General features: G+C 40.8%; 1 protein-coding gene across 3 annotated transcripts in view; it reads right to left on the bottom strand.

The window, feature by feature from the left end:
- The window catches only part of LOC121873181 (collagen alpha-1(XV) chain-like), a 231,290-nt gene extending 220,657 nt beyond the window's left edge, over positions 1–10,633 (bottom strand). For all 3 annotated transcript variants that reach the window (XM_042376516.1, XM_042376518.1, XM_042376517.1), the window contains exon 1: positions 10,539–10,633. The gene's annotated coding sequence lies outside the window, so the exon portion shown is untranslated. The remainder of the gene's footprint in view (positions 1–10,538) is intronic.
- Positions 10,634–19,562: the final 8,929 nt, after the last annotated feature.

The following is a 19,562-nucleotide window of genomic DNA, read 5'->3' as shown; positions in this document are numbered from 1 at the left end:
GTTAAAACCCACACGCTTGGAGGAGTTCCACGACTGTCATGCGAAGATAGTAAGCATCGGGCTGTATTGTCAGGAAGGAATTGGTGGGGGCAACATCAATACACCGGAGCACAAGTATGTTAAATTAGCCAATAGTTACATTCAAACGGTTCCAGTGGCCAAGATTGAGGTGGACACCCCTTCTTCAGGTTGGGTCACTGCAGCAGCCGCGAGGAAACCTATATACGATCTCATCATTGGGAATATCAAGGAGCAAGAAACAGTCGTGCAGTGGATGCTGCAACCTTAAACTGATGCTGCTTCTTGACCTGCTACACGCTGCATCACCGGGTATGGCCCAACAAACCTCGAGTCACCCCATTGGCTATTGCCACATCGCTGCTCGATCTTCATCAATAGTCAGGATATCGTCCAAGAGCAAGAGGATGACAGCAGCTCACTTCGCACACAAGAGTTTGATAGTTGGGGACCATCAAGGAGACATTTGGGAACCGGAACGAGGTTCGTAAAGAAGAGGAACTGTCTCTACCGAGAGAATGGTGACGTTCCTGTGAAACACGACTACAGTTCAGGTTCCTTCCAAGTACCGCCTGGCTGTCTGCTAGGTCGTATTGCACTGCTCTTAAGTGCCTGCTATGGGTAAAAGAAGACCTTGACCCCATCAGTGAAGGTTCTTCTGGCCAAGGATGGGCTAGAGATCACCAGGCCAGTCCGCTTCTTGTGATGTGCCAGAAAACCAGTGATCGAGGGCTAGTTCACACCACCACGGCCCCTCCCACTGATCTCTGAACCTTGAGAGGGTGGTTAGGACATTGTAAGGCCGATAAACCCAAGGCCGAAGCGATAAGCAAAGTATATTCTCACCTTGGTGGACTTAGCACGAGGGTGGCCCGGTGGCTGTGCCCTGAGGAACATTGAGGCTGATTTACTGTTGCAGAAGCTTATGTTGAAATCTTCACTGCAGAGTCTCCAAAGTCTCAGTGACAGGGAACCCAGTTTATTTCTGCCATGATGGAGGAGTTGATGGTTGTTATCGGTAAAGGGCTAAAGACAACACCTATCACCCGATGTGCAACGGGCTCTCAGGAGAGGAGGTTTACTGACGCTGGAAGAAATGCTCAGGAGGATGGCAGCCGAACAACCCTGCTGAGGGCTGCCATACATTGCCCCCACTTCTGTTCAAGGTATCGGAGGCGCCACAGAGCTCACTAAGGTGTCTCCTTTTCGAGCTTATGTACGGCAGGTCCGTCTGTGGACCACTACAGGTTCTTCGAACTGTGGATGATGAGGAATCAGATTCGAAGTCAAGACCACTTATACATATGTCACAATTTAGCGATCGTCTCCAAGAAACCTGCTAACTGGCAAAGCAAGAGCTGATAAAGGCTCAAGAGGTCCAGGTAGAAGACTTACTTGCGACAAGAAGTGCCAAGCTTGTTTCAAGCCAGGTGATCAGTGCCTGGTTCTGTTGCCACGACGCGCAATAAGTTGCTGGCTCAGTGGAAAGGTCCATTCGGACATTGCAGAGCGAAGTTCCGGATCTGACCCCTTACATCGTCCAGGTGGGATCTCGACGAAAGAAGTTCCACATCAACATGCTGAAGAAGTACTTCCAGTCACCGATCGGGAGGCCAGTCTCCACTGGAGGAAGACAGGGACTGAGCCTTCCCAGTGATTCAGGGGTAACTTGAAGGCCACAGTGATTCTGACAGTGATGAGGAGGATGGCTCATCACTGCACGCCTCCTCACAGAGTGAGACTTCACGGACGTTGAGGTGAACGAAATCTATCAGCAGAGGAACGAGATATTGGCTCTCTTCTGTTGCATCGCCACAAGGACATCTTCGATAAGTCAGAGTTGCCCGGGTCGACTGCCACACTATTGAGAACTGACCAGCCCTACACCTGTTCGGGTAAAGCCCTATCCTAGTGCGCCCTATGCGACTACTGACACTGTCAAACAAGAAATTGAGGAAATGGAAGCGGTAGGAATCATCGAAATCATCGCTCCATACTGTAAGTCCTATGGTAGTCGTCCAAAAAAGCGATGGGGGGTGTCAGGATCTGTGGGGATTATAGGGAGTGAGTAAATGCCATTACCCAGGTGGATGCTGAACCTATGTGATCAGAAAACTATTTTTTCAAGAAGCGGCTCTAGTTATTTACCAAACTTGATCTGACCAAGGGGTTCTTCCAACCCACTGACCCGAAGAGTCGGCAGGCAGATCACAGCCTTTGGTACGCCAGGGGGTCTCTATCAGTACAGAGTCCTTTTCCCTTGTCTCACAAACTCCCTGCCATCTTCAACCGCGGTCATGAGGCAAGTCCTAAAACGGCATCAAGGAGTTGGAGGCATTTAGACGATGTGTTAATCCATTTAGCAACATTTGAGGAACACCTGAACTCTTAGGAGAGGTGTCTGAGGTTCCAACAAAAAAACATGACCGTGAAACCAAGCAAGTGCGCAGATCGGGCCAGGCTGCAGTACAGTTCCTCGGGCACACTGTCGGGCGGAGGACGCTGCACCTGTCAGAATGAGAAGATCAAAAGGTCCAAGATGCACCACGGCCCATCAAAAACAAGTGAGGTCATTTGCCCTCGAGGGTACCACCGATCTTCATCCCAACCTGCCGTCGTGGCTCTCCTTTATCCACCTGCTCAAGAAACATGCCTCTAACAAGGTGCACGGGGACTCGAAATCAAAGAGGATTCTTTTTTCAGTGCCTCAAGAACCTGGTTATGCAAGCAACCCATCCTTCAATCCGGGTGAGGAAGGAAGAGCCATCCTCCGGACCGATGCTTCACAAGGATGGGGCGAGTTACTACAAGAGGCAGACGGCGCAGGTTTTTTCCAGTTGCATATCACAAAGTCGCAAGTTGAACCTGCAGAGAGGAATACAGCACGGTCGAGAAGGAACTTCTGCGGTGGTGAAGGCATCAAGAAGTACTACTACTATCTCTACGGAGGTGAGTTTGTGTTGGAGACAGACCACATGCCGCCACCAGTTCCTGTACCATCTAAGAATGCAAATGCTCATCTGATGCGGTGGGCACTGCATTCCAGCAGTTCAACTTCAACTCTCCGAGTACATCAAGGGCAGCCTGAATGGGGGCTGACCTCCTATCTCGACTCAGGGGGAACTCGAGCAACTGATTGAGAGGCCTCACTCTTCCTAAAAATGAGTGTGGAGTTGGTCTAGACTCCAGCGCCCACCTTGAGCCTCCTGCCGCCTACGTGCTCTCATTATATGTTATGCATAATTCTTTTCACACCTTTCTACACTTGGAGAACATAACACAACACCTGTGCCACTAAACAATGTCTACATACTCCTACACCACAACACGTTGTTTCAATGTAAATGTAGCGGCTTTACGCTACTATGAACTAATATTGCTCGAATTATCACCTCGGGGCCATGGAGTTTTCTCTCCACAAAAAAAAAGTAAATGTTGAGGTTTTCCTCAGTGCGATATGCATTACATTCCGCTGTAGTGTTAGTGGGTGTTACATTACACACCACAGTGTGTGAATGTCGAATTGTGTGTCTGCTAGTATCTCTTGATTGTATAAGTTAGGTGTGGTGAAAAATTTATTCTCCAGGAGAAAAAATTTTTTCTTAGTAGGGGCGTATTGTCATGGGTTATGCGGCCTCCCAAGACAACCCATCCCAAATGTTTGTTTACGGTAGAGATAAGCAACCGCCAGCCATGACTGGGACATGTAGGGGGGGGGCAGGCCAGCCAGACAGTGGTACTGTCTTACGCCCACGCCCAAAAAAACCAATTTGTAGCCAGTGTGGGCTTGACCCAAGGTTAGAGAAGACCCCTGCCTCATGATTCTTAAGATTAGGGGCCATACAGCTCTACTAGTGCTACGGGTCTGTGTGTGCAACCTCGAGATTTTTTTTGTGAAGTCCAGCTATTGTAAGTTAACACATCCTGTAAAGGAAGTGATCACGTGGTGAGGGCCTGCTTGCTAAGCAAGAGCACTCCAGGCCGCTCTAATAGATCTAAACCATTAATTCACCAGGTTGACAAACTTCCCTTATAACTTACGGTACTGTGGCGAATGTGAGTGACTGACCTATCCAAGTGCAAATTATAAGTCCAGTGTATGAATTGTGCCAAATAAAACGGGCGTAATCATCTGTTCAAGATTCAGATCCCCCATACCATTATTACCAAGGGTAATGACTCATTGGTTATGACAAAGTATAACCAATAACTTATATGGATAAAGGGAAGTTAGTGGAATTCACTAAATCAATATTTATCAAGTACATAACCCATTGAGTGCCGAAGCAGATAAAATTTCACGAGGATACACCATACCCTTGGGTGAGTAACCAGTGGAAGGGTCTGAGTTTCATAAGAAAGCCACTTTCCTGCACTTAAAACGTAACAGTATATCTACTGAAACTTATGTATCAGTGATATCCCTGTAAGCCGGAAATATGCATGCAAAACTCTTCTGGGGATGAGAAATTTCTGGGTAAAGAGACGACTCTCTCAAACATGGAAAAGTCCCATATCCCTGGACTTTTTTCGGGTATTGGGAAAAGTTTCAGAGTCTAGACCATGCATCTTGCAGACAAATCTCAGCCTATATCCCCGGAATGTTTCTGGGTTCTGGGGAAAGTTTTCCAAGAGTCTAAACTATGTACAATACTGTATCTCATCTCGACTCTTAAACTACACATCTCAATTACATTTAGACTGCAGGCACGAGTGGACATATTTACAGTAAACGAAAAAGTGTATAAGCTTTTATTTACAGCATTTCTTCTAATTATGTTAGAGATGACCCGGAATAAGTTTCTCAACAAGACATTTCCACTATTTTGACACAATACAGTGATCGGGGACTAAATTTTTTTATGAAAAAAATTAAGAAATGATATTACCAGAATCTGTAAAAGCAGTTCTAATTAATTTAGAAGCACCATATTTTTAATAAAATAATCCTCAATAGTTCATCCAAAAGTTTGGTTAAATAAATACAGCCATTACCCAATAACCGATGTATAATGGGTCTTTGAAAAGTCGTTCACTAGTGAGTCAACAGTTATCGGGCTATTAATTCCATAAGAATATACTAAATTAGGGATTAGGGACCGCCACCCCAAAAACTCCCATCTACCATTGATATATCTCTGTCATGCATATTATCCAGCAAGATAATAATGCAGACATATAAAACAAGAATAATAAGCATTAAATAAGGAATGTAAAGTAATAAATTGAGACTGTTATTTACCTGTGTTGAGGATGGTTGAGACTGTCTAGGATGGCAAGTTCAATTCTCTACCAATCTGTGCTGGTCCATCACCACTCTTATTATGCTTTATTGCCTTATTAATATTAGATATTATCACAGCACAAGAGGAACTATCACTTGGGCATTTAGGCATGCTTGCATTACACACAGAGTCGGAAAAAAAAACACCTAACTTGGAGAGCATGGTGTAAGTGTGTGTATAGAAGTAGAATGAGTTGGAGACAGTGTGCAGAGCCCATTCAGTGTAGAATTCGCACCTCACCACCTCCAGCCTAACTGCACTGCAATTGTTCTCCTGTTTCCGATGTCAGATCTCCAAGGTATCAACGAACCTTGCTGGGTATTTCCCCTATATGTAATCATTGGTTATGAGAATCAGAAATTAATGGGATGTTGGTTTTTGGAGTATCACTGTATATTTAAAATACTAAAATTTATATGATATAGTGCGAGGTGCCTCGTGAATGAAGCTGTGTCACAGCGTAGACTGGAATTTTCCACTGGCACAGAGCTGTATTACTTAATGCAAACTCAACTGTAGGTGGGGTGGGTCTCATGTTACTAACCTGACTTGATGTATCTAAATTTGCACTCCCTCAAGGGACATAGAGTGAGGGGCGATATGATAGAGGTGCATAAATGGAAGTCAGGGTTAAACAAAGGTGATATACCAAAGGTACTCAAACCATCCAACCAGGAGGGAACTCGTAGCAATGGTTTTGAGTTAGACAAATTTAGATTTAGGCATTATATAGGTAAACACTGATTTGGAAATAGAGTACTTGTAGGGGATGAGTGGAACAAGTTACCAAACATCATCATTAACTTGAACACACTGGATAGCTTCAAATATTGGTTGGACAGATATATGGGCAATAGGGGTTGGATATACTGAGACACATGTTAATCTCAGCCATTTACTGAATACAGCATTTGTTTTCTGGGTATTTTTGAGTTGAAAGTATGGTAAGATATGGTTTAAAGTGTGAGGAATCTTTATTCACAACATCTGCTTTAATTGTGTTAGAGAAATGAATTTGGTAATATTACATATATGGAGATGCATTCCTGATGATGTTATTTTTTACCTATGAGATATATACAGTATTTTTGTATATGAAGGGTACACTCACGCGCCATAGTTTCGATGCACCCTCTACCCCTACCCCTGACTCGATGGAAGTCGTAGCCTTGGTTTCATACTGAAAGTTTCCCCCCCTCCCACTTCTCCCCGCCCATCGTTCAGTGGTGCAATGTGGTAGCTCGAAGCTTCGCTGGATTGTACGAATAGCAGTTCGTGATGTAATATTTGAGAGAATATATGCACGATACAGGATTTTAGTGACTTCACAACACTTTATTTACCATTACTATACTTAACATCACTATACAAGAGGGATCGTTCAGTTTGCAGCCCTGACTACAACTTCCCTCGAGTCAGGAGTAGGGGTAGAGGGTGCATCGAAACTATGGTGCGTGAGTGTACATGTATTAATAAACACAACTTTATTCCCAGGCCCAGAACGGAGAGGTTTGGAGAGATTTTCTTGGAACCTTCTCAGGATTTTTCTGGAAAATGTACTTGATTTTCATCCTGTGAAGCTCGTTCACAGACCCAAAATGTAGAGAGTTTTCCCGTGATTTTTGAGCCCAATTTCAATTCCGGCTTATGTAGATTTCCAGGGATTAGGGATTCCGGTCAATGGGAGATTACTGATACAAATTAATACCTGTATCTTCCAGTGTATAATAAATTACAGTACTACTAACAAATCATAGAAATCATAATATTTAATATTTATTGCACACTGCTTAGACTGTCATCTCCAAAGGGATTAATGCTGCAAAAGAACAACTTTGTAAAGCTTTAAATGTTTGATCTAATACAGTACAGTATACAGGTAGTCCCCGGGTGATGTACGATTTCCATTCCTACAAACATTCTTAAGTAAAAAATATACAGTACAAACTGTACTTACAGAGCAATGTTTAAAATCCCACTATATCATAGCCTAAGTCCGTATATACATCTGAAATCACTTAATTTAACAGAAAAAAACAAATGGAATGACAAAATACTGCAAATGAAAGTAAAAAATAAGTCATCAGGTAAGGATAGTAGGTAGAAGGCAACCATCAAACAGGGAATTAATACCGCCTGGGAAGATATTGGAAGCATAAAAAAAAATAAGTTTAATTTTATGGGACCTTGTTCGGATCAGTGGGTGCCAGTAAGGCAGGAGTTCGTAAGTCGGGGACCCCCTGTATACTGTTTACTAAAAGCCACACACGTCCATACAGGCTGACATTGATACAGAGGCTACATAGATTCCCCCCAAGGGAGAAGCAGCAGAGTTAAGAAGTAATCATACTCTTGAAGCATAGGAACCTTCAAAAATTAAAATTAAAATAAGACGGCCATCATCAATACCAGCTGCTAACTGATACACAGAAATAATGAAAACTTACATAGCTTATCATTCACCAAACACACTGTAAATTAAGTGTGTATTCTACATACAGTAAGACTTTACATTAATGAACTCTGAAATTCTAAAACTCAGTTTTACTGCACTTTTTCAACAAATCCATTACAGTTCAGGTATGCCATTATTTGAGCAACAAAAGTTGTACAGAACATGCCTATCCTAGTGATCTTCCTTCATAATAAACATTTTAATAAATTAACATTAATATTTATGCCCTGAGGATACAATACATGTATGCTATCTAAAGTTTCATATAATTGCTAGCTTTTCATCGAGGAAATAGAGAGAAAAGACTGCAGGTTATATTTTTGTGGAGTAGTGCTTTAGAAAAAATCAATGAAAGGCTAAAACGTATCTACGAAAGTTCTAATTAATCAATGAGAGGACCGTTCTTATATCTCTGGGTTTGTGACCATAGTCTTCCACTCTAAATATTATAAAGGTTTTTTACCAACCCTCCAAGGTTTTGTATCTAGGGATCCAGTTTATAATTTAATTTACCCATTCCAGTCTCTGCCTTCCACTGGCCCTCCTACCCTCAACTTTGCCATTAATATTTCTGTTAATGTTCCCTCATCCCTAAGTATAATGACCAAAGTGTCTCATTTTTCTTTTATTGTATATTTCAAGTATTTGTCTTGAAGTTTTTGCTAATCTTAGTACTTCTTCATTTGCCTTCCCGTCAGAGTAGCTTATTCTTAGCATTTGCCTAAAACACCACATTTCAAAGGCCTCCAACCTCTTTCTGTTGACTACTGAAAGTATCCATGCATTTTTCTCAAATTGAAGTTAATGTCCCTTTTCATTGGGTCTTCTATATTAAATGCTGTTTTTGCTTGCCCTATTATTGTTTTGATTTCCTCTGTACATCTACCATTACAGCTAATGTTACTTTCCAAATACACAAACTTTTCCACTTAAGTTCCCTGTTGCCTGCTATACTTTTTATTTTAGGATTTATTTCCAATTTGGAAACAACCATTACTTTAATCTTTACTGCATTAACTCTTAAACCACTTTGTTATGACCCTCCCTTCACCGCTTACCCAGCTTCCACCACTGGTTACCAAAGGTAAGGGTCGTTTGTACAGGAACTGTAGATATCTCACATTTTTTGTCGAATTACCACTGACTGTCCCGCCAGTCTCTGGTAATTTCCCGACGATCGGTATCAGTGTACAGACAAACAACAGGCAGGTAGATTTCCATCAGATCACAGAAACACACTTGTGCACTGTAGGCTCCTTTAGTCACTAATTCTTCACAACACTGTTCACAGGGTAATGGCTTCACAACTCGACCTCTCACTTCGAATATATACATATAGTCAGCACACTACTAGTGTACAATTCCTTAGTCTTTTCACTTTTACTTTGCTCACAAGAATTCGACAATACTTGCACAACAATTAACTTCAGTTGTTCTACTAGGCTGATTCTTTACACTCTGAGCAGAAATGGTCGACTGACTCAAGGCCGCTCACTGCCGTTTATATATGTCTCGTCAGATGATCCTAGAACAACACAGACAGATCTGGGAAGTTCTAGTATGTTCTAATCTGATTGAGGCTTACAATGGGAAGTAAATCATAACACAAATGATGCAATACATTCTAGAATTTGCTTTCATAAGTAATACATCAGTAATACCCTGTACACAAAAATCTCCCTAAACTTGCCAAAATACAGTAGGATCTCAAGTTTAGCGAGTTTTAGATTCGCAATTCATATGTTTTGTGTTACTTTCAAAATTTCCAGCCTCTGAAGAATAGCGATTTTCATTACCAGTTTCGCAAGTCAATGGAGAGTGGGCAGCGTGCATTGTCATGGTCTTTTGTTATCCGCTGACCCGCTGGGTGTTTTTTGTTTACGGCAGTTAGTTTGAATGAGCAAGAGCAAGGGTGTAGTGACCTTAAATTATTATATAACCCATTGCGCTTACGTTTCGCGAGATTCTTGTTTAACTATTAACGATTCTTGTGTATTAGTGATTTTTTAGTATTAGCGATTCTTATGTATTAGCGATTCTTGTGTATAACGATTCTTGTGTATTAACGATGAGTGAGGTGTGCAATGTAAATGTCGGGAGTGATTCTGGTGGTAACGATGGCTGTAGAGAAGGTCAACAAGGAAAGCCCCAAGCCAAGCGTGACTACCGTAAGGGGGTCAAGAAGGGGAAATACACCCCTGAAATGAAATGAGAGATGTTTGAAATGATCAAAAGTGGTGCTCGTACCTGTGAAATCATGTGAAGGTTCAACTGCCCCAAATCAACCATACGTTCCCTTAAGAAGAACAAGGAAGCCTACATTTTTTAAATGTTTATACAGGCCTCCTGAATGAATAAAAAAAAATATGAAATTGAAAATAATATCGTAATTTGCCTTGAGGATTACTAACATGTACCATACTAATTCCTCTGGCATGCCATGGTGGGCACAAATGCCGCCCATAGTTTTACCATTCCTGTAATAAACATTACCTGTATCAACATCAATCACACTACATTGGTGGCAGCCTATTACTGTATGTTTTAACAATTTACATGTTACCAAGATTTAGACAGTACTGTAATGTATGTTTGGATTTGACAGAAATTCAAATTCCACGACCAAGTTCTAGATTGAACGAGTCCAATAAAGTAAAGTCATATTGTATAACGAAAGCTCAACCATTTACCAAAAATAGCAGAGAGTAAGGCTTTTACCACGACAAGAAAGTCACTGCAATACAAAGCAAATTGAGGATTTTTTCTTTTTATTTTCATACCTCCATTCCAAGGCAGACCACTGGTGTCCCAGATATTGATGCCACTACCAGGAAGACCAGCAACTGCACCATTCTTAGTCTCCAGAGTCTCAACCACCTGCAGGAATGACAAGTCACATAGTCACAATACATCTGATTAGAATGTTGCATTGGAATGATTATTCTATTTTGTACTTGCATACTTTTAGAATACATGTATTAAAAGAAAAACTACAGGTACACCACCGATTTTCCAGCACCCTTGGTTCCAAAGCTTGCCGGATTATCCGTTTTGCCCGACCAACTGAGGTCACGTAATAATAATTCAACAATATACCTCTGAGCATCATTACTGTACACACTTACACACTTTGTGCTCAAATCTAATATACTATAGAACTAGGTGTGTGTGTGTGTGTGTGTGTGTGTGTGTGTGTGTGTGTGTGTGTGTGTGTGTGTGTGTGTGTGTGTGTGTGTGTGTGTGTGTGTGTGTGTGTGTGTGTGTGTGTGTGTGTGTGTGTGTGTGTGTGTGTGTGTGTGTGTGTGTGTGTGTGTGTGTGTGTGTGTGTGTGTGTGTGTGTGTGTGTGTGTGTGTGTGTGTGTGTGTGTGTGTGTGTGTGTGTGTGTGTGTGTGTGTGTGTGTGTGTGTGTGTGTGTGTGTGTGTGTGTGTGTGTGTGTGTGTGTGTGTGTGTGTGTGTGTGTGTGTGTGTGTGTGTGTGTGTGTGTGTGTGTGTGTGTGTGTGTGTGTGTGTGTGTGTGTGTGTGTGTGTGTGTGTGTGTGTGTGTGTGTGTGTGTGTGTGTGTGTGTGTGTGTGTGTGTGTGTGTGTGTGTGTGTGTGTGTGTGTGTGTGTGTGTGTGTGTGTGTGTGTGTGTGTGTGTGTGTGTGTGTGTGTGTGTGTGTGTGTGTGTGTGTGTGTGTGTGTGTGTGTGTGTGTGTGTGTGTGTGTGTGTGTGTGTGTGTGTGTGTGTGTGTGTGTGTGTGTGTGTGTGTGTGTGTGTGTGTGTGTGTGTGTGTGTGTGTGTGTGTGTGTGTGTGTGTGTGTGTGTGTGTGTGTGTGTGTGTGTGTGTGTGTGTGTGTGTGTGTGTGTGTGTGTGTGTGTGTGTGTGTGTGTGTGTGTGTGTGTGTGTGTGTGTGTGTGTGTGTGTGTGTGTGTGTGTGTGTGTGTGTGTGTGTGTGTGTGTGTGTGTGTGTGTGTGTGTGTGTGTGTGTGTGTGTGTGTGTGTGTGTGTGTGTGTGTGTGTGTGTGTGTGTGTGTGTGTGTGTGTGTGTGTGTGTGTGTGTGTGTGTGTGTGTGTGTGTGTGTGTGTGTGTGTGTGTGTGTGTGTGTGTGTGTGTGTGTGTGTGTGTGTGTGTGTGTGTGTGTGTGTGTGTGTGTGTGTGTGTGTGTGTGTGTGTGTGTGTGTGTGTGTGTGTGTGTGTGTGTGTGTGTGTGTGTGTTCTGGGCGGCCGACAGCTGTCTTTTCATCAAACTTGAAAATCGCAAAAAATTCGTAGAGTGGAACAAACCTGGTCCCATGTCGATAGTTTCTTTAGAGCCATTACATAACCATTTTATTTACGCTGGAAAACGATGCAAGTCTATGGACGGCGCACCCTCATTCGCTGTATGCTGTCAGCCCAGGATTGCAGTTATCGTGCGACTCCTCCTCCTCCCCCACTTTTTTTCTTAGCCTACTTTATTTCTTAATGTTGTTTGGATTAGTAAAGGAAGGAAGATGAGTAAATAGAGGAATCAAGAAGGAAACAGAAAATAGTTAGAATTAACAGGTGAGGGCTGAGGTTTCATCATGCGTCTGGATGCGCAGTTTCAACGTTACCAGACGACCTTACAGCTACAGTGTATACTTATTCCTGTGGCTCATGAAACGGAGAAGAGATAACAACAGGAATGCATGGAGAAGATGACTACAATAGACACAGGGTGAATATAGACAGTGAAACAGACAGGTGGTTGACAAAAATAGACAGATTCATAAATGCAAATAGACAATATGGCATGACAGACAGACAGCTGACTGATTGGTTCATTAACAAACAGACACGCCAACAACGGATAAGACGAACAGATTTGACGACACAAAGAGAACAGAGGGCTTACATTCAAACACCACGCAGACGGACATACAGTTGGGATAGCAATTGACAGGACGGATAGACTCGAAACAGATTAGAAAGCATTTATTAACAAGAATAACACCAAATTAACCATAGCTGCGTCAGTGAGGGTAGGAGGTCTTACATCCACCAGTGTAAAAAAAAGACGCATTAAAAACCAAGACCTACAGCGGAAAAACATCAATGGTCGGTCATTCATGTGAGATGGGCCTAAAACTGACTAACGTAGATGATGACTATGATGACTTAACAGGTGATGACTTAAGCAGATGGTGACTAATATAACCAGAATCAAGGTCACTTCTCTTCATAATATAATTTATCTCGGAATGATCATCGGTGATTCATAATAATTTTTTAAAATGATTTTAACCCCTCCTTATGGCGAATATTTCTTTAATTAATTAATCTAACGTTTATTCTATTCCTTTTTATAGTATATTAGATACTGTAAGTATCGTGACCACGACCATGATTATAACAACCAGACCATGATTATAACAACCACTACTATGATTACAACAACCACGACCATGATTATAACAACCATGACCATGATTATAACAACCACGACCATAATTATAACAACCACGACCATGATTATAACAACCATGACCATGTTTATAACAACCACGACTATGATTAAAACAACCACATCCATGATTATAACAACCACGACCATGATTATAACAACCACGACTATGATTATACCAACCACGACCATGATTATAACAACGACGACCAAGATTATAACAACCACGACCATGATTAAAACAACCACGACCATGATTATAACAACCAGACCATGATTATAACAACCGCTACTTTGATTATAACAACCCACGACCATGATTAAAACAACCACGACCATGATTATAACAAACAGTATGATTAAAACAACCACGACTATGATTATAACAACCATGACCATGATTATAACAACGACGACCGTGATTAAACAACCACGACCATGATTATAACCACGACCAAGATTATAAAACCATGACCATGATTAAAACAACCACGACCATGATTATAACAACCAGACCATGATTATAACAACCGCTACTTTGATTATAACAACCCGACCATGATTAAAACAACCCGACCAAGATTATAACAACCCGACCATGATTAAAACAACCACGACCATGATTATAACAACCAGACCATGATTATAACAACGCTACTTTGATTATAACAACCACGACCATGATTAAAACAACCCGACCATGATTAAAACAACCGACCATGATTATAACAAACCGACCATAATTAAAACAACCACGACCGTGATTATAACAACCATGACCATGATTATAACAACGACGACCAAGATTATAACAACCACGACCATGATTAAAACAACCCGACCATCATTATAACAACCAGACATCATTATAACAACCACTACTATGATTATAACAACCACGACCATGATTAAAACAACCACGATCATGATTATGACAACCACGACCATGATTATAACAACCACGACCATGATTATAACAACAACCGCGAAGTTATAACAACCCGACCGTGATTATAACAACCATGACCATGATTATAACAACGACGACCAAGATTATAACAACCCGACCATGATTAAAACAACCACGACCATCATTATAACAACCAGACCATGATTATAACAACCACTACTATGATTATAACCACGACCATGATTAAAACAACCACGACCATGATTATTAACCCGACCACCAGTTATAACAACCCGTGCGTTATAACAACCCGACCATGATTATAACAACCACGACATGATTATAACAACCATGACCATGATTATAACAACAACGACACTGATTACAACAAACACGACCATGATTATAACAACCATGACCATGATTATAACAACCATGACCATGATTATAACAACAACGACACTGATTACAACAACCACGACCATAGTTATAACAACCATACCATGATTATAACAACCATGACCATGATTATAACAACAACGGCACTGATTCAACAACCACGACCATGATTATAACAACCACGACCATGATTATAACAACAACGACACTGATTACAACAACCACGACCATGATTATAACAACCACGATCGCAGTTATAACAACCGATTAGCAGTTATAACAAGCACTGATTACAACAACCACGACCGTAGTTACAACAACCACGACCATGATTATAACAACCGCGTACGCAGTTATAACAACACGACTATGATTAAAACAACCCGACCATGATTATAACAACCGACCATGATTATAACAACCACGACTATCATTATAACCACGACCATGATTATAAAACCACGACCACCAGTCTAACAACAACTCTGACGCAATTATAACAACAGGACCATGATTATAACAACCACGACCATGATTATAACAACCACGACCATGATCCTAACAACTCGACCATAATTATAACAACCACGACTATGATCATAACCACGACCATGATTATAACGGCGACCAAGATTATAACCACGACCATGATTATAACAACCACGACCATGATTATAACAGCGACCAAGATTATAACAACGACTATGATTATAACAACACGACCATGATTATAACAACGACGACAGGAATTATAACAACCACGACCATGATTATAACAACCGACCATGATTATAACAACCACGACCATGATTATAACAACCACGACCATGATAACAACCATGACCATGATTACAACAACCACGAATATGATTATAACAACCACGACCATGATTATAAGAAACGACCATGATTATAACCGACTATGATTATAACAACCACGACCATGATTATAATATCACGACCATGATTATAACACACAACTATGATTAACAAGCACGAGATTGAATATAACCAAGACCATAATTATAACAACCACGACTATGATTATAAATATGACCATGATTATAACAACCACGACCATGATTATAAACCACAGCCATGATTATAACAACCTGACCACGATTATTGAAGGTTCGGTGTTTCCCTGAAGAAGACACCCTCGACCATGATTATAACCGACTATGATTATAACACTCCCGAACATGATTATGGCAACCTAGGCCTTGATTATAACCAACCAAGACCGCCAGTTATAACAACTGACCATGAAGTCATAACCCCCAACCATGATTATAACAACGACCGCGATTATAACAACCGACTATGATTATAACAACAACGACCGTGATAATAACAACTAACGACTATGATTATAACAACGACGGCCTGGGTTATAAGAATCACGACCATGGTGTAACAACCAAGACCATGATTATAACACCCTCGACCATGATTCTTAACCATACGATAATGATTATAACACTCACATTTGTTTATAACAACCTCGACTTTGATTATAACAACCGACCATGAGATTATAACAACCCACGGCTATGATTATAGCAACCACGACCATGATTATAACAACCACGGCCATGATTATAACAACCGACCATGATTGCAACCACCGACCGCGGTTATAACAACCACGTCATGATTATAACAACCACGACCAAGATTATAGCAACCACGACTGTGATTACTATATGGCCGCGAGTCGCCCAGGTATAACAGCACGACCATGATTATAACAACCACGACCGCCAATTATAACGGCACGCCATGATAATAATAGCCAAGACTATGATTATAACGGGCACGACTATGAATTCCAACAACGACGACCATGATTATAACAACCACGACCGCCAGTTAGCAACAACCAAGATAGCAGTTATAACACCCTCGACCATGATTATAACAACCACGACTAGCAGTTATAAACACTCACTAACATGTTTAGAACAACCTCGACTTTGAATATAACAACCCGCGACCGCCCAGTTATAACAACCACGGCTATGATTATAGCAACCACGACCATGATTATGTAGCCGACCATGATTATAACACCCACGACCATGATTGCCAAGAACCACAGGCATGATTGCGCGCCACGACTGCTGATTACCAGCAACTGACCGAATTGCAACAACCACGACTATGATTATAACAACCACGATCGCGGTATGTAACCGACCTGGAGTTATAACAACCACGACCATGATTATAACAACCAACACCATGATTATAACAACCACGACTGCGATTATAACAACCACGACCGCCAGTTATAACAACCGTACATGATTATAACAGCCACGATCGCGATTACCGCCGCCACGACCAAGATTATAACGGCGACTATGATTATAACAACCACGTCCATACGGTATAACAACCACGACCATGATTATAACAACCACGACCATGATTATAACAACCACAACCATGATAATAACAACCAAAGACTATGATTATAACAGGCACGACTAACTGATTACCAACAGCGACGACCGCCAATTACCGCTTAACCGACCGCGGTTGCCCAACAACCAAGACCATGATTATAACACCCTCGACCTAACAACCACGACCATGATTATAACAACCACGGCTATGATTATAGCAAACCACGACCATGATTATAACAACCACGACCATGATTATAACACACGACCATGATTACAAGAACCACGAACATGATTATAACAACCACGACCATGATTATACAAACTACGACCAAGATTATAACAACCACGACTATGATTATAACAACCACGATCATGAGTATAACAACCACGACCATGATTATAACAACCACGACCATGATTATAGCAACCAACACCATGATTATAACAACCACGACTATGATTATAACAACCACGACCATGATTATAACAACTACGACGATGATTATAACACCCACAACCATGATTATAACAACTACGGCCGTGATCATAAGCACGACCATGATTATAACAATAACGACTATGAGTGTAAATAAACTACGACCATGATTATAAATAACCTGACGACGATTATTACAACCACGACTATGATTATAACACCCACGACTATGATTATAACACCCACGACCATGATTATAACAAACACAACCATGATTATAACAACCAAGACTATGATTATAAAAGCACGACTATGATTATAACAACCACGACTATGATTGTTACAACCACGACCATGATTAAAACACCCACGACCATGATTATAACAACCACAACTGTGATTATAACACTCACGACCATGATTATAACAACCACGACTAAGATTATAACACTCATGACCATGATTATAACAACCACGACTATGATTATAACAGCCAAGTCCATGATTATAACACCCTCGACCATGATCATAACCACTACTGCGATTATAACAACCACGACTATGATTGTAACAACCACGACCATGATTATAACAACTACCACCATGATAATAACCACGACCATGATTATAACAACCATGACCATGATTATAACAACCACGACTATGATTATAATAACCACGACCATGATTATAACAACCACGACTATGATTATAGCAACCACAACCATGATTATAACACCCACGACCATGATTATAACAACCACGACTATGATTATAACACTCACGACAAAGATTATAACAACCACGATCATGAATATAACAACCACGACAATTATTATAAAACCACGACCATGAATGTAACAACCACAACTATGATTATTACAACCACAACTATGATTATAACAACCACGACCATGATTATAACAACCACGACCATGATTATAACAACCACGACTTTGATTATAACAACGACGACCATGATTATAACAACCACGACTATGATTATTTCAACCACGACTATGATTATAACACTAACTACCATGATTATTACAACTACGACCATGATCATAACCCCACCATGATTATGACAACCACGACCATGATTATAACAACCACGACTATGATTATAACAACGACGACCATGATTATAACAAACGACTATGATTATAACAACGACGACCATGATTATAACAACCACGACCATGATTGTAACAACCAAGACCATGATTATAATACCCTCGACCATGATTATAACAACCACGACTATGATTATAACAACCACGACCATGATTATAACAACCACGACCATGATTACAACAACCACGACCATGATTATTAGAACAACGACCATGATTATAACAACCACGACCAAGATTATAACAACCACGATCATGAATATAACAACCACGACCATGATTATAACAACCACGACCATGATTATAACTAACCACGACCATGATTATAGCAACCACGACCATGATTATAACAACCACGACAATGATTATAACAACCACGATCATGATTATAACAACCACGACCATGATTATAACAACCACGACCAAGATTATATCAACCACGACCATGATTATAGCAACCACGACCATGATTATAACAACCACGACCATGATTATAACAACCACGACCATGATTACAACAATTACGACCATGATTATTAGAACAACGACCATGATTATAACAACCACGACGATGATTATAACACCCACAACCATGATTATAACAACTACGGCCATGATCATAAGCACGAGCATGATTATAACAACCACGACTATGAGTGTAACAACCACGACCATGATTATAACAACCACGACCACGATTATAACAACCACGACTATGATTATAACAACCACGACTATGATTATAACAACCACGACCATGATTAAAACAACCACAACCATGATTATAACAACCAAGACTATGATTATAACAAGCACGACTATGATTATAACAACCACGACTATGATTATTACAACCACGACCATGATTATAACACCCACGACCATGATTATAACAACCACAACTATGATTATAACACCCACGACCATGATTATAACAACTACGACCATGACTAAAACCCCGACCATGATTATAACAAACGACCATGATTATAACAACCCGACTATGATTATAACAACGACGACCATGATTATAACAACCACGACTATGATTATAACAATGACAACCATGATTATAACAACCACGACCATGATTGTAACA

The sequence above is a fragment of the Homarus americanus genome, unplaced genomic scaffold, assembly GCF_018991925.1.
Source record: "Homarus americanus isolate GMGI-L3 unplaced genomic scaffold, GMGI_Hamer_2.0 scaffold32929, whole genome shotgun sequence".
NCBI lineage: Eukaryota > Metazoa > Arthropoda > Malacostraca > Decapoda > Nephropidae > Homarus > Homarus americanus.
The sequence above is the reverse complement of the archived record's forward strand: the minus strand, read 5'-3'. Positions and strand labels throughout refer to the sequence as shown.